The sequence below is a fragment of the Gossypium arboreum genome, chromosome 2 (assembly GCF_025698485.1).
Source record: "Gossypium arboreum isolate Shixiya-1 chromosome 2, ASM2569848v2, whole genome shotgun sequence".
In the NCBI taxonomy this organism is placed as follows: Eukaryota; Viridiplantae; Streptophyta; class Magnoliopsida; order Malvales; family Malvaceae; genus Gossypium; species Gossypium arboreum.
The window spans coordinates 78694911-78711636 of NC_069071.1; positions in this window are offsets into that span (position 1 = coordinate 78694911).

Consider the following 16726-nt stretch of genomic DNA (forward strand, 5'->3'; position numbering starts at 1 on the left):
GAACTTAAAATTGGTCAAATTGCTATTTAAGACCTCCTAATTAATATTCCAAAACAATTTCATACTAAAACTTCCGGGATGCAAATTTTGCAACTTATTCGATTTAGTCCCTACTTTCAATTTAAGCACTTTAGGCATAGAATTTCATCACGAAATTTTCACACAATCATGCAATCATATCATAAACCCCAAAATAATTATAAAACAATTATTTCTATCTCGGATTTGTGGTCACGAAACCACTATTCCGATTAGGCCCTAATTCGGGTTGTCACACTAGTGACATGTCACTTGTATCCTAATCTATTCCTAAGGTTCAAACGGGCTTTTTCCCTCGATCTTACATTTTTCGTCTTCCATGGAATATCGAAACCGATACTCGGTAGCAATTCATATTTATCAAGTAGTAAACATAATTTGCATATTACTCAACATTAACCACAAAGCATAATATTTCACGATTAAAAATCAGCATATCATATAATTAAGATTAATAACTTAAAAATAACATTTATGCTACATTATTTACACATGAACTTACCTTGGTACCAAAATATAAAGATTTTGCAATTTAGTCCACAATCTATTCTTTTCCTCGATCACAACTTGAATCTCGTTTTTCTTGATCTATAATACCAAATTAATCTTATTTAATACATACATTCATCAAAACAGCATTTAATCGAACTTTGGAAAAATTACACTTTTGCCCCTAAACTTTTGCATAATTACACTTTTGCCCTAGGCTCGGAATTAAACTTTATTCCTTATTCTTATGTTTTATAACATGCTGATCACTTTTCCTTCTATGGCAACATCAAATTCTCTCTCTAACATATACTTGTGACTATTAGGTATTTTTGTCGATTAAGCCCTTTTACTCGTTTTCACTCAAAACCGAGTAGCACAAGTTGTCTAACATAATTTAACCTCATATTCTATCATAAAACATCAAAATACACAAATTTCACCTATGGGTATTTTTCCAAATATAAACCCTAGGTTGAATTATTGCTAACATAAGCTTAATCGAGCTACCGGATTCCAAAACGTAAAGAACATTAAAACGGGCTTGGAATCACTTACTATGGAGCTTGGAAGCTTGAAACAAACCCTAGCTATGGAGAACCCTTGAAATTTCGGCCTAATGAAGAAGATGGACAAAATTGGCTTTTAATTTTGTTTTTATTTCATTTTAATAACTAAATGACCAAAATACCCTTACTACTAAACTTTCCAAAATTCCTTCCATGTCCTAATTTTGTCCATGAACTTAAAATTGGTCAAATTTCTATTTAAGACCTCCTCATTAATATTCCAAAACAATTTCATACTAAAAACTTTTAGAATGCAAGTTTTGCAACTTATTCAATTTAGTCCCTACTTTCAATTTAAGCACTTTAGGCATAGAATTTCATCACGAAATTTTCACACAATCATGCAATCATATCATAATCATCAAAATAATTATAAAATTATTATTTCTATCTCAGATTTTTGGTCACGAAACCACTATTTCGATTAAGCCCTAATTCAGGATATTACAACTCTCCCCCCCTTTTAAGGATTTTCGTCCTCGAAAATCTTACCGGTAAACAGGTGTGGATATTGGTTTCTCATAGTTTCTTCAGGTTCCCATGTAGTCTCTTCTACCCCATGCTTTTGCCACAACACTTTCACAAGTGCAACACTTTTATTTCTTAGTTGTTTGACTTCTCGAGCTAAAATCTTAATCGGTTCTTCTTCGTAAGTCATATCCGATCGTAGTTTAACTTCTGTCAGTGAAATTATATGTGAAGGATCTGAACAATACTGACGCAACATAGATACGTGAAACACATCATGAATCTTCTCTAATTCGGGTGGTAACGCTAGCCGATATGCTACCGGTCCAACTTTTTCAATTATTTCATACGGTCCAATAAAACGCGAACTTAACTTGCCCTTTCGTCCAAATCTAAGGACTTTCTTCCATGGAGACACTTTCAAAAATACCTTATCACCAACTTGAAACTCCATTTCTTTTCGTTTCAAACCCGCATAAGATTTCGCTCTATCTCAAGCGACTTTCAAACAATCTCGAATCACTTTCACCTTTTCTTCGGTTTCTTTTATTAAATCAACTCCATAAATCTGATTTTCCTTGAGTTCAGTCCAATACAATGGCGTCCGACATTTACGACCATATAATGCTTCATAAGGTGCCATCTTCAAACTTGTTTGATAACTATTATTATAAGCAAATTCTACCAATGGTAAGTACCTTTCCCAACTATCTTGAAATTCCAATACGCAACATCTGAGCATGTCTTCAAGAATCTGAATTACTCTCTCTGATTGTCCATTAGTTTGTGGATGAAAGGCAGTTCTGAAATTTAACTTTGTACCTAATGCTTCTTGCAACTTTTGCCAAAACCATGAGGTAAACCTCGGATCTCTATCTGAAATGATTGACAAAGGTATCCCATGAAGTCTAACAATCTCTCGGATATACAATTCAGCTAACTTATTAAGAGAATAATCTGTACGTACCGGAATAAAATGAGCCGATTTAGTCAGTCTGTCAACTATTGCCCAGATGGCATTTTTCTTCCCTGGAGTTAACGGCAACCCTGATACAAAATCCATAGTAATCCGATCCCATTTCCATTCAGGAACCATAATAGGCTGGAGTAATCTCGAAGATACTTGGTGTTCAGCTTTCACTTGTTGACAAACTAAGCACTTTGATACAAACTTGGAAATATCTCTTTTCATTCCACTCCACCAGTACATTTTCTTCAAGTCATTATACATCTTCGTACTACCCGGATGAACCGCTAAACAACTATTATGTGCTTCATGCAAAATCTTTTGAATCAACTCATCATTTTTCTGTACACAAATCCAATTTTTAAACATCAAACAACCATCGAGCAGTTCAAATCGATCCCGTGTCGACTTCACACTTTGTTTTCTTTTGGCTAGCAAATCTTGATCATTTTTTTGAGCTTCAGAAATCTCTTGTAAAAACGTCGGTCTTGCTCTTAACTCTGCTAGAATCAAACCGTCATCTGAAATTTTCAACTGAGTGTTCATAACTCTCAAAGCAAACAACAACTTTCTGCTTAAAGCATCGGCAACCACATTCGCTCTTCCCGGATGATAATCGATAAGCTTGTAATCTTTCAATAACTCTAACCATCTTCGCTGTCTCAAATTCAAGTCTTTTTGTGACATCAAGTATTTAAGACTTTTGTGATCGGTATATACTCGGCATTTTTCACCATACAAATAATGTCGCCAAATCTTCAAAGCAAATACCACCGCAGCCAATTCCAAATCGTGAGTAGGATAATTCTTCTCATGAGGTTTTAAGCATCTCAAGCATAAGCCACCACTTTTCCTTCTTGCATGAGTACACACCCCAAACCATTTAGAGAAGCATCACTATACACCCCAAATTCTTTACCTGATTCGGGTTGTATCAACACTGGTGTTTCAGTTAATAACTTTTTCAATTCTTCGAAACTCTGTTGACATTCTTCCGTCCATTCAAATTTAACATCCTTTCGTAGTAGTCTAGTCATAGGAGCAGCAACTATAGAAAATCCATTTACGAACCGCCGATAATACCCAGCTAGCCCCAAGAAACTCCTAACTTCGGTTACATTTTTCGGTGGTTTCCAATCAACAATGGCTGAAATTTTACTAGGATCAACCCGTATAACATCACCTGAAACAATATGACCCAAAAATCCAACTTCCCGAAGCCAAAATTCACTTTTACTAAACTTAGCATACAGTTGCTTATCTCTCAAAGTTTGCAAAACTATCCTCAAATGCTCAGCATGCTCTGTCTCATCTTTTGAATAAATTAAAATATCATCTATAAACACCACAACAAATCTGTCCAGGTATGGCCAAAATATGCGATTCATTAAGTCCATAAACACAGCAGGAGCATTTGTCAACCTGAATGGCATAACTAAAAATTCATAATGACCGTACCTTGTTCTAAAAGCAGTTTTAGGCACATCGACTCTTTTACTCGCGGTGATAATACCCGGATCTCAAGTCAATCTTTGAAAACCATGTCGCTCCTTTTAGTGATCAAACAAATCATCAATCCTCGAAGCGGATACTTGTTTTTGATTGTCACCTTGTTTAACTGTCGATAACCAACACATAATCTCATAGAACCATCCTTCTTTTTCACAAATAACACGGGAGCACCCCAAGGTGAAAAACTCGGTCTCACAAAGCCTTTATTAGTCAACTCTTGCAATCTGCGACTTTAATTCTTTCAACTCTGTTGGTGCCATTCTATATGGAGCAATCGAGATCGAGTGTTCGAGATTAAATCAATACCAAATTCTACTTCCCCGACCGAGGCAAACCAGCAATTCTTCCGAAATACGTCGCAAATTCACACACAACCCAAGACCGATTCAACTTTCTTTTCAACTTCTTTTGTATTAATTACATACGCCAAATAAGCTTCATAACCCTTTCTCAAATATCTCTGAGCCGACATCGAAGAAATCATACTAGATAATGCCTCTGATTTGTCTGACTCAACCCGCAGAATTTCACCACTTTCACACTTTAATTCTATAACCTTTTCTTTGCAATTTATTATAGCATCATGCAATGTCAACCAATCCATACCCAAAATAACATCAAATTCATCAAACGACAACAACATCAAGTCGACCGGAAAGTAATGACCCCGAATCATTAAAGGGCATTTCTTGCTTACTTTATTAACTATCACGCATTTGCCTAACGGGTTCGACACTCTAATCATAAATTTTGTGTTCTCAACAGGTATATTCATACTAGACACCAGTTTAATGCATACGTATGAATGAGTAGAACCAGGATCAATCAAAGCAATAACATTAATATCATAAAGAGAAAATGTACCGATAATCACATCGGGTGAGGAAGCATCTTCACGCGCTTTAATAGCATAAGTTCTAGCGGAGCTCTTCCGTCCGATCTAATCTTCTGCATCTCGGCTACATTCTTATCGCTTGTTTCACTTCCACTTTTCTTGGATACCTTCCCTCGAGTTTGCACCACTAGCTTTTACACTCTGAAATTTTTCTTTCTCGACTCTCTCTGGCGTCTCTAATAAAATGATTCGGAGAACCACATCGAAAACATTCATTTGCTCGACGGACCAAAATGATTTCTACCACACACGGCACTCGGGTTTAACAAATCTTGAGTTCCCTACACCGGTGCAGAAGTATTTCGAGATTTAGGACCCACATTCTGCTTCTTAAAATTTCCATATGATTGCCCAGCTGAAAATTGGGAACGAGGATTCATATTTCTTGACTTTCCGGGTTGCTGTGAAGGTGCCTTACTCATTGGCCTTTTCTTCTAATTTCGTGTCTCAGCCTCTACCTTCCTCTTCTCTTTAAGTAGTTCTTCAGCCTTACAAGCTCGATCAACTAGGACTACCATCTCTTTCAGTTCAAGGATCCTGACAAATACTTTAATGTCTTCGTTGAGCCCGTCTTCAAATCGTCGGTACATCATGGCTTCTGTAGGAACATATTCCCTGGCATACTTACTCAATCGAACAAACTCTCTTTCATATTCTGAGACTATCATATTACCTTGCTTCACTCAAGAAACTCTTTACAATTCGATCAATAAATCTTTCACTAATATATTTCTTCCAAACTCTTCTTGAAAGAATTCCTGTGTTACCCTCTCTTTCGATACCACCAAATCAAAGTCTTCCACCAATTATAGGCTGAATCTCTCAACAAAGATGTAGCACATTTCAAACATTCTTCGGTGTACAAGATAATTCATCAAATACCAGATAGAATTTTCAAGCGAACTCGCTTTCTCGCATCATCATCAATATTTGCTCTAAATTCTTCACCCCTTGTTTACTTAATTCTATCAACGGGGTTCTGTGAAATTTTATCATATCCACTCCTTGAGGCATTGGAGGCATAGGTTGAGGAATTGGGGAGTGTGGGAGGTCGTACATTTGGGTTCGTCTGAACGAACTCAGTGTACCATGCACTCATCATTTGGAGAAAGGCTTCCCGATCCCTTTCTCCTCCTCCCTGACCAATAGTAGGAGGTGGGTTTTCAATCGGCGCTACCCCTTCAGCCGGGGCTGTTGCATTACTCTCTACTTCATCTGCCATAGCTGGATCGGGATATATTTACTATATAAAAATCATTTAAAAAGGTGAGAAGTCGTCACACTATCACAATTCATACATATGGCATGTATAACAAAAATCCGTACATACAACACGTAGTCCGAGAACTGACTAAACCTACTCTGATACCACTAAATGTAACGCCCCCACGCCCGAGACCATCACCGGAGTCGAGCTTGAGGGGTTATCGAACAATATTTATCAAATTAAGAACTTCAAATTATTTATTTCTACATTCACAGCTTTCTAACTACCCACGTCACAGTTACAAGAAAAATCATATCTCGAGTTACGAAACTAGAAATATAGATCCGTAAGTTTTCCCTGAATCTAAACTCATATATCTATTTACTAATTTTTTTCTAGAATTTTTGGTTGGGCCAATTAGTACAGTTTATTAGTTAAAGTCTCCCTGCTTGAGGTTTGACTGCTCGACCTCTGTGTATTACTGAATCAAATATTTATCTATACTGAAATTAAATGTAACGCCCAAAAATTGGGCCTAGAAGAGTTGGGCTTTGAGTGCAGGATTCGGATAGAAGAAACCTGAATATTGAGAAGTTTTGAATATTACTAGTGTTTAAATATATATATTGATAAAATATTTATGTTAGTACTAATATTTTAATTTTTATGAAAATTATTATCATTATAATTATTAGATACAAATATATTTATACAATTATTGTTGTTAATTTAGTGTTTAAATTAACATATTATCAAAAATTTTATTGTATCTATTTTCATTGATTTATGGAAATTATAATTATTATTATTAGGAAAAATTTATATATATTATCGTATTTGAAATCTTCATTATTATGGTTATTATTATTATTATTATTTTAGTTTTTAAATAAATTTAGAAGTATTTAAAGTGTGGGAAAAATTCGGACCAAGACTCTAGCAAAAAAATTATTATTTTTGCCTCTTTAGGGGATCTGGACATTAAGGTTTATTAATAAGTTAGGCTAAAATTAGACATAAGGAGGAGTCCGCCCCGTGGTTAGGAGTGTTGGGCAGAAAAGGAACGAGGTTCGATACCAGCGTCATAAATTGGGTTTTTTTAGTATACTGAGTTGCGGTTGGAATAGGCCTTAAAGGCGATTCTGAATGAAGTTTGACACAAAGAGAGCACTGGTGCGTTGACAAGCAACGTATGTGTGTGTTAAAGAGGTCGCAGTTCGATTCCGTACTTGAGCGAATCTGTTTTATTTTAAAGTGGGCCAAAACTCAGTAAGGTTTATAATTTATTGTGACCATATATTAGCAAGGAAGGAAGCTCGTGCGGTGGCATGAAGATGGGCGTGGGCGCTAGGCGGACGGAGGTCTGGGGTTCGAGTCCAGCGAAGGTATGTTTTAATGTTATATTTTTAAAATGAACGGACTTCAGCAGGTAACCTTTAAGATAAAAGGTGACGGTATATTATTGAAAACAAATGCCCGTCCCGGTGGCGGCGTGCTAGGCAACTGGGGTCCTAGGTTCGATCAGCGCTATGCGCAAAAGGGTGATTCTTTTTGCTGAACGTGCGTGGGAAGGACCGTATGGAATTGAAACAGTACCACTGTAGGAGGAGTGAGTGGGGGACTGCTGCTTTCAGAAGTGGGAGTTTGAATTAAATTCAAACTTGGATTATGGCCATGAATTAAGGAGATAAGGAAGGAATTAAAATTGGAAAAGGATTTTATTTTATTCTAATCTTAATCTTATTTCTTTTTGCTCTTATTCTTTTCTATTTTTCCCAAAAGTGAACAATTTTCTCATTTTTTTAATTATTTTCTTTCCTTCTCTCATCTATTCCCTCTTTTCTTTTCTTTCTCCTCTTGCCAATTGTTTTTAAGCTAATCCCTCTATTTTCTCTTGCGTTATTTCTTCCACAAACTCTCTACCTCTCATTCTTCCTCTCTTTCATTTATAGTAAAAGATGAACCGATCATTCTTTTCATTGCTAACCGAATATCAACAAGCCAAACTCAAGGAGTCAAAGGAAGTCGATTGCTTTATAAAGGTATACACTTGTTCTTTTTCTTTTTAGCCGATTCTTGTTATTTTAAAAGCCTTTCAACTCTTTTGTCAACACCCTTTTGGTCCATAACGACTTTTTCTTGATGACCCAAAAGCCAAAAGCACAAGACCCTTGGGTGACTTGGTGGCCGATTCAGTAGGATCCTTGTGGTACGGGTTCGCTAGTGTTTTAGAGCTGGGACTGCGTTGAATCTGAGTTAACACAGATTGAAACCGTTTGGGTAAGTGAACCTTGGTAAGTGCTCGTAGCTTTAATCAATTCAATATTAGGGAGGTTAAGAAAAGCCGAAACCTCTCTAGTTTAGGGAGATGGCCGAATATGGGCATAGACTCTATGGGGTCTTCTTTTAATATTTTTGGTTTATTTATTGAAGGAGCAGCAAGGTGTAGTGTCGATTTGGAGTAGCTTGGATCGCCGGAGTAGCTAGGCCTAGTCATCAATCACGACAAAGGTAAGGTGCCTAAGGCCATTATGGATGGTGGCCGAATGTGTAAGTGTTAATATTGGAAAGTTCTTAATTTGGTTCAATTATTGCGAGCTGATCTATTTAACAATTGATTATAGGAGAAATCGTGTAGGAGATCTCGTCAAGGAATATCGCAAATCAGGTGTGTAAACGAACCCTTTCATAGCTTAAAGCGATAAATGCCGAAAAGCCGAAAGGCCGAAATTCTGGCATTTCGAGGACTCGTGAGCAAGCGAACGCTCATTAGTTAGTTAGATTCGTTGAGATGATGATCGGGAACATTGGAAACGGTAAGAACATGATTTTTGGCATTCACGGTAAGTTGGGCCTCGAGGGGCTGCAATAGGGCCCAACAGGCTTTCGGGCCCATTTGGGTAAAAATTGGTAGAAAATGAAAATATGTTAAATTGCATGTTAAGACTGTTAATACTATTATGGATATAGGCTAAATGGGCCTAGATGACAAAATCGGCTAAGTAGGGCCCATTAGGGGTTTTAGGCCCAATAACTCGATTTCGCTAAAAATGGGCCAGAATCACTGTTTGCACCCATGGATTGTTTGTAATCGTTAATGAACATGGAAACCCTAATTTTTGGTAAAATTACAAGATTACCCTTATAATATGAAAATGACCGTTTTGCTCCTAGGTAAAAATAACCATTATACCCCTAGGGTTTATGTATGATTTTAATACATGGGATTTTGATAAATATGGTATGTATGATATGCACATGAAATGTATGCTATGCACATGATATGTATGATATGCACATGAGGTAATCATAAATGCATTGGGTTTGGTTTTTATATGGATAGAGGAAGTGAAAAAGGGCTTATGCCCGATTATCAAAAGGGCTTATGCCCGATTATCAAAAGGGCTTATGCCCTGCTTATAAAAGGGCTTATGCCCTGATTATTGAAAGGGCTTTGGCCCCGATTATTAAAGGAGGCTAGGCCTCGGTTATATAATAAAGACTATCTTTGCCAATGGAGAGTTTGGCGGGGTAGGTCGAGTTAATCCCCACATGGTGTGTTGGTTGGTACGGGTGGAGAGTAGCGGATGGTGGGTTGAGTAGTCTCCCAAATGGGTTGCATTCTTTCATTGAAATTATATGTGACATTGAAATGGGCCTAAGGGCCATACTGTTTCTAAAGAAAGGCTTCGCCCAAGAATATGAAATATGAAAAGGCTTCACCCAATATTATGAAATATGAAATATGAAAAGGGCTACTGACCCGATGCATGATTGAGATTGGATTTGGGCTTAGACCTAACAGCCGTTATTGTTTTGGGCTCGAAAGGGCTTGTTGCACTCGAGTTACCAAACTCACCCCTTTTCCTTAACCTTGCGGTGAGCCTTGATGTGGGGACTTGGGCGGATGGGATTGAGAGGCCACGGTGATCGTCTTGGGATTTAAATAAAGTGTTGGTTTCCATTTAATTTCCTTTAACTATTATTTATTTTTGGGTTGTAATAAGGCCAATTTTAACTTTTCTTTTATTTCTTTTCGGGATTATTTTAATTTTAATAACTTTAAAATTGGTTAATAATTATTCAAATGGGCTAGACTTAGGACGTGTTTTCAAAATGATACTAGTTTTCAAATTATCTCAACACCACGATTCATCGCTTAATCAAAGACGTCCACTTAAACGAATTTAAACTCGAAATGACAAAGTGTGGCTATGGTTGTGGGCATGTCTAGGATTGGATCCAATTAAAGAGCTTGGTACTTAGCAGCCTTCATGGCTCACCTCCTCGCCTCGGATACCTACCGGTGCTTAGCTTCCATACACTTTGTTAACTCAGCAAAACATATGGCTTTTAAAAACTCTAAAACGAAACTCATATTTTTAACTCCGACGTGGCACGTCAAATTTGGCCATAATGTCTGGGCCGGGTTTGGGGTGTTACATTTAGTGGTATCAGAGCCTAGGTTGCAACAACTCGGTTGTGGATCGGGTCCAAAAATTTTTTCGAAAACTTAGGCCTAAGAAGGGTATTTTTGGAGATGGTTTTGAAATGTTCATTTTAAAGATATTTTATGAGTATATTTGTTAAAATGGTACAAGTTTTTATGTTTTAAACAAGAGTTTCAAAATAAGGGTGCTTTCAAATCAAAATTTTTAAATTTCTACCTCTATAAGCAAAAATATGGCTTTTTGAGTTTTAAATGGATTGGAGAAAGAAGTGGCGATGAATCCCGGCACCAAGTCTGTAAGTATACTCTCTTTACGTTATGTGATATTGATATGATGCTATGAATAGAACTGAGACCCTACTATGATACTCTAGATAAGGTAGAGTCAGAAACCCTAGAATATCGAGGCTGTAGCTAGGCTATGATTCGTGAAAATAAAAACTCTAAAATACTATCTCGCATAAGACATATAAATAAATAGTATATTTTTTGAGATCTTCGTAGTTATTTGATATGTGTCTCGGTAATGTAGAGCATTGATATGGATTCGAGGGTAAGCAAAGTCCGCCAACCGGGTAGCAGTAACTCGGAGCTTGGTACTTGAGGCAAGGGCGAGTTAGTAAGGAAAGTGGTAGAGGAAGTATTGGATACCAAAATTAAGGAAATTAGGGAAATGTTTCAAGCGGGGTGCTTGGAGTGTAAAAAGAGAAAGGATACTAGTTCTCAGATAATACAGCCTCGTTCTGTGAAACATGTTCAGGTACGACCAAACTTTCCAACCTGCAAAGATCGCAGCAAGGCCATCCGGTGAATGCCATAGGAACACAGGAGCATGTCTTAGATGTGGGTCCAAGGAGCATCGAGCTCGGGATTGCCAAGTTTATTCTATTTGAGTGTGTGTTACACGTTTCTTTATTTCGGTAATTAGATGTTCTGGGTCGTATTAAAATTATTTAGATCAGAGTGCGCAGCGATAGCATATTAGCATAGTGGTTTGACTTGAGTAATACTGTTAGTTGATAGTTGGAAATTTCGAGGACGAAATTTTTTTTTTGAGGGATAGAGTTGTAACGCCCCAAAATTGGGCCTAGAAGAGTTGGGCTTTGAGTCCAGGATTCGGATAGAAGAAAACCCGAATATTGAGAAGTTTTGAATATTACTAGTGTTTAAATATATATATTGATAAAATATTTATGTTAGTACTAATATTTTAATTTTTATGAAAATTATTATCATTATAATTATTAGATACAAATATATTTATACAATTATTGTTGTTAATTTAGTGTTTAAATTAACATATTATCAAAAATTTTCTTGTATCTATTTTCATTGATTTATGGAAATTATAATTATTATTATTAGGAAAAATTTATATATATTATCGTATTTGAAATCTTCATTATTATGGTTATTATTATTATTATTATTATTTTAGTTTTAAATAAATTTAGAAGTATTTAAAGTGTGGGAAAAATTAGGACCAAGACTCTAGCAAAAAAATTATTATTTTGCTTCTTTAGGGATTTGGACATTAAGGTTTATTAATAAGTTAGGCTAAAATTAGACATAAGGAGGAGTCCGGCCCAGTGGTTAGGAGTGTTGGGCGCAGAAAGGAACGAGGTTCGATACCAGCGTCATAAATTGGGTTTTTTTTAGTATACAAAGTTGCGGTTGGAATAGGCCTTAAAGGAAGTTACGAATAAAGTTTGACACAAAGAGAGCCTATGGTGCAGTGACAAGCAACGTATGTGTGTGTTAAAGAGGTCGCAGTTCGATTCCGTGACGTGAGCGAATCCTGTTTTATTTTAAAGTGGGCGAATGAAGCAAGGTAAGGTTTATAATTTATTGTGACCATATATTAGCAAGGAAGGAAGCCGTGCAAGTGGCTGCAAAGATGGGCGTGGGCGCTAGGCGGACGGAGGTCCTGGGTTCGAGTCCAGCGAAGGTATATTTTAATGTTATATTTTAAAATGAACGGACTTCAACGAGTAACCTTTAAGATAAAAGGTGACGGTATATTATTGAAAACAAATGCCCGTCCGGTGGCTGCGTCTTTGGGCAACCTGGGGTCCTAGGTTCGATCAGCGCTGCGCAAAAGGGTGATTCTTTTTGCTGAACGTGCGTGGGAAGGACCGTATGGAATTGAAAGCAGTACCAATTGTAGGAGGAGTGAGTGGGGACTGCTGCTGTCGGCGGTGGGAGTTTGAATTAAATTCAAACTTTGATTATGGCCATGAATTAAGGAGATAAGGAAGGAATTAAAATTGGAAAAGGATTTTATTTTATTCTAATCTTAATCTTATTTCTTTTTGCTCTTATTCTTTTCTATTTTTCCCAAAAGTGAACAATTTTCTCATTTTTTAATTATTTTCTTTCCTTCTCTCATCTATTCCCCTCTTTTCTTTTCTTTCTCCTCTTGCCAATTGTTCTTAAGCTAATCCTCTATTTTCTCTTTCGTTATTTCTTCCACAAACTCTCTACCTCTCATTCTTCCTCTCTTTCATTTATAGTAAAAGTTGAACCGATCATTCTTTCCATTGCTAACCGAATATCAACAAGCCAAATCCTCAAGGAGTCAAAGGAAGTCGATTGCTTTATAAAGGTATACACTTGTTCTTTTCTTTTTAGCTGATTCTTGTTATTTTAAAAAGCCTTTCAACTCTTTTGTCAACACCCTTTTGGTCCATAACCACTTTTTCTTCAAAGGACCCAAAAGCCAAAAGCACAAAGACCCTTGGGTGACTTGGTGGCCGATTCGTAGGATCCTTGTGGTACGGGTTCGCTAGTGTTTTAGAGCTGGGACCTGCGTTGAATCGGAGTTAACACGGATTGAAACCGTTTGGGTAAGTGAACCTTGGTAAGTGCTCGTAGCTTTAATCAATTCAATATTAGGGAGGTTAAGAAAAGCGAAACCTCTCTAGTTTAGGAGATGGCGAATATGGGCATAGACTCTATGGGGTCTTCTTTTAATATTTTTGGTTTATTTATTGAAGGAGCAGCAAGGTGTAGTGTCGATTTGGAGTAGCTTGGATCACGGAGTAGCTAGGCCTAGTCATCAATCGCGACAAAGGTAAGGTGCCTAAGGCCATTATGGATGGTGGCGAATGTGTAAGTGTTAATATTGGAAAGTTCTTAATTTGGTTCAATTATTGCGCTGATCTATTTAATAATTGATTATAGGAGAAATCGTGTAGGAGATCTCGTCAAGGAATATCGCAAATCGTGTGTAAACGAACCCTTTCATAGCTTAAAGCGATAAATGCCGAAAAGCGAAAGGTGAAATTCGCATTTCGAGGACTCGTGAGCAAGTTTAACGCTCATTAGTTAGTTAGATTCGTTGAGATGATGATCGGGAACATTGGAAACAGTAAGAACATGATTTTTGGCATTCACGGTAAGTTGGGCCTCGAGGGGCTGCAATAGGGCCCAACAGGCCTTCGGGCCCATTTGGGTAAAAATTGGTAGAAAACGAAAATATGTTAAATTGCATGTTAAGACTATTATCTTGTTATGGATATAGGCTAAATGGGCCTAGATGACAAAATCGGCTAAGTAGGGCCCATTAGGGTTTTAGGCCCAATAACTCGATTTCGCTAAAATGGGCCGAATCACTTGTTTGCACCCATGGATTGTTAGTAATCGTTAATGAACATGGAAACCCTAATTTTGGTAAAATTACAAGATTACCCTTATAATATGAAAATGACCGTTTTGCCCCTAGGTAAAATGACCATTATACCCCTAGGGTTTATGTATGATTTTAATACATGGGATTTTGATAAATATGGTATGTATGATATGCACATGAAATGTATGCTATGCACATGATATGTATGATATGCACATGAGGTAATCATAAATGCATTGGGTTGGGTTTTATATGGATGGAGGAAGTGAAAAGGGCTTATGCCCCGCTTATCAAAAGGGCTTATGTCATGATTATCAAAAGGGCTTATGCCCCGCTTATAAAAGGGCTTATGCCCTGATTATTGAAAGGGCTTTGGCCCGATTATTAAAAGAGGCTAGGCCTCCGGTTATATGATAAAGACTATCTTTGCCAATTGGAGAGTTTGGCGGGGTGGGTCGAGTTAATCCCCACATGGTGTGTTGGTTGGTACGGGTAGAGAGTAGCGGATGGTGGGTTGAGTAGTCTCCCAAATGGGTTGCATTCTTTCATTGAAATTATATGTGACATTGAAATGGGCCTAAGGGCCATACTGCTTACTGAAGAAAGGCTTCGCCCAAGAATATGAAATATGAAAAGGCTTCGCCCAATATTATGAAATATGAAATATGAAAAGGGCTACTACCAAATGCATGATTGAGATTGGATTTGGGCTTAGACCCAACAGTCGTTATTGTTTTGGGCTCGAAAGGGCTTGTTGCACACTGAGTTTCCAAACTCACCCCTTTCCTTAACCTTGCGGTGAGCCTTGATGTGGGAACTTGGGCGGGGGATTCAGAGTGGCCACGGTGATCGTCTTGGGCTTTAAATAAAGTGTTGGTTTCCATTTAATTTCCTTTAACTATTATTTATTTTTGGGTTGTAATAAGGCCAATTTTAACTTTTCTTTTATTTCTTTTCGGGATTATTTTAATTTTAATAACTTTAAAATTGGTTAATAATTATTCAAATGGGCTAGACTTAGGACGTGTTTTCAAAATGATACTTGTTTTCAAATTATCTCAACACCACGATTCATCGGTTAATCAAAGACGTCCACTTAAACGAATTTAAACTCGAAATGACAAAGTGTGGCTATGGTTGTGGGCATGTCTAGGATTGGATCCAATTAAAGAGCTTGGTACTTAAGCAGCCTTCATGGCTCACCTCCTCTGCCTCGGATACCTACCTGGTGCTTAGCTTCCATACACTTTGTTAACTCAGCAAAACATATGGCTTTTAAAAACTCTAAAACGAAACTCATATTTTTAACTCCGATGTGGCACGTCAAATTTGGCCATAACGTCTGGGCCGGGTTTGGGGTGTTACATTAAATGACTATGAGGTTTGTTTCTATTAAACCTAGACTCAATAAAGAACCTGTACATATAAAAAAAACTTCTAATTAGTTTTTTAAAATTTATTATGAATTTTTAAAGTCATAACAGGGGATCCAGAAATCACTCTGGCCCTGTTTCACAAAAGTTTAAATATCTCATAAAATATAATTTATATGCCTATTTTGTTCAATCCACATGAAAATAGACTCATTAAGCTTCAATTTCATAACTTACTCATCATTTAATTCCATTTATACTATTTTTAGTGATTTTTCAAATTCATATAATTGCTGCAGCAATATTCTGTTTTAAGGCAAGTTTCATCTTTCCATGAATTTTTATGAACTAGATAACCTATTAAACTTCTATAATATCAAACATGATCTGAATTAGCCATCACCATGACTTATCAATATCAAACATTTTCTCAACCAAACATGGCCATATCATAAAATTATTTACATAAAATAAGTATATTGCTATACATGCCATACTTAAGTTTTACAATCCATTTACCCAGATGAAAGTCCTTTGGATAGTGTGATCGAACCTTCGACCCGTCCCGATTCCCGAGCTAGCTTGCTCAAAACTACAGTAAATAAAGAGGAGGGAGTAAGCATAAATTCTTAGTAAGTTCATATGTAAATAACAAGTAACATAACAATACAAATATACCAAACAACTTAGCATGGTATCACCAAAACATATATCACATTTCTAAACATCATTCATCATCTTACCACCTTATCGTTGTTGTATCTATTTTCAACCCGAGGGTTAAGAACATACCTGTCCAAAGTGTCTATTTCAAAACACTTACTAAAACATCGCTTGCATCTTAAGTGTTGTTCCATTTCACTAGAAATTTCACCCGTTAAACACATCGGAATACAACTCGGATACACGGATAATTTGCACATACGTGCCTCATATGTAATCAAGCTACCATGTAACCCGCCCATAAGTGAACTCGGACTCAACTCAACAAGCTCGGGCGTTTGCATCCATAAGTGAACTCGGACTCAGCTCAACGAGTTCGGATGCCTAGTTACATTTCACAAACTCGGACTCAACTCAACGAGTTCGGACATTCGCATCCATAAGTGAACTCGGACTCAACTCA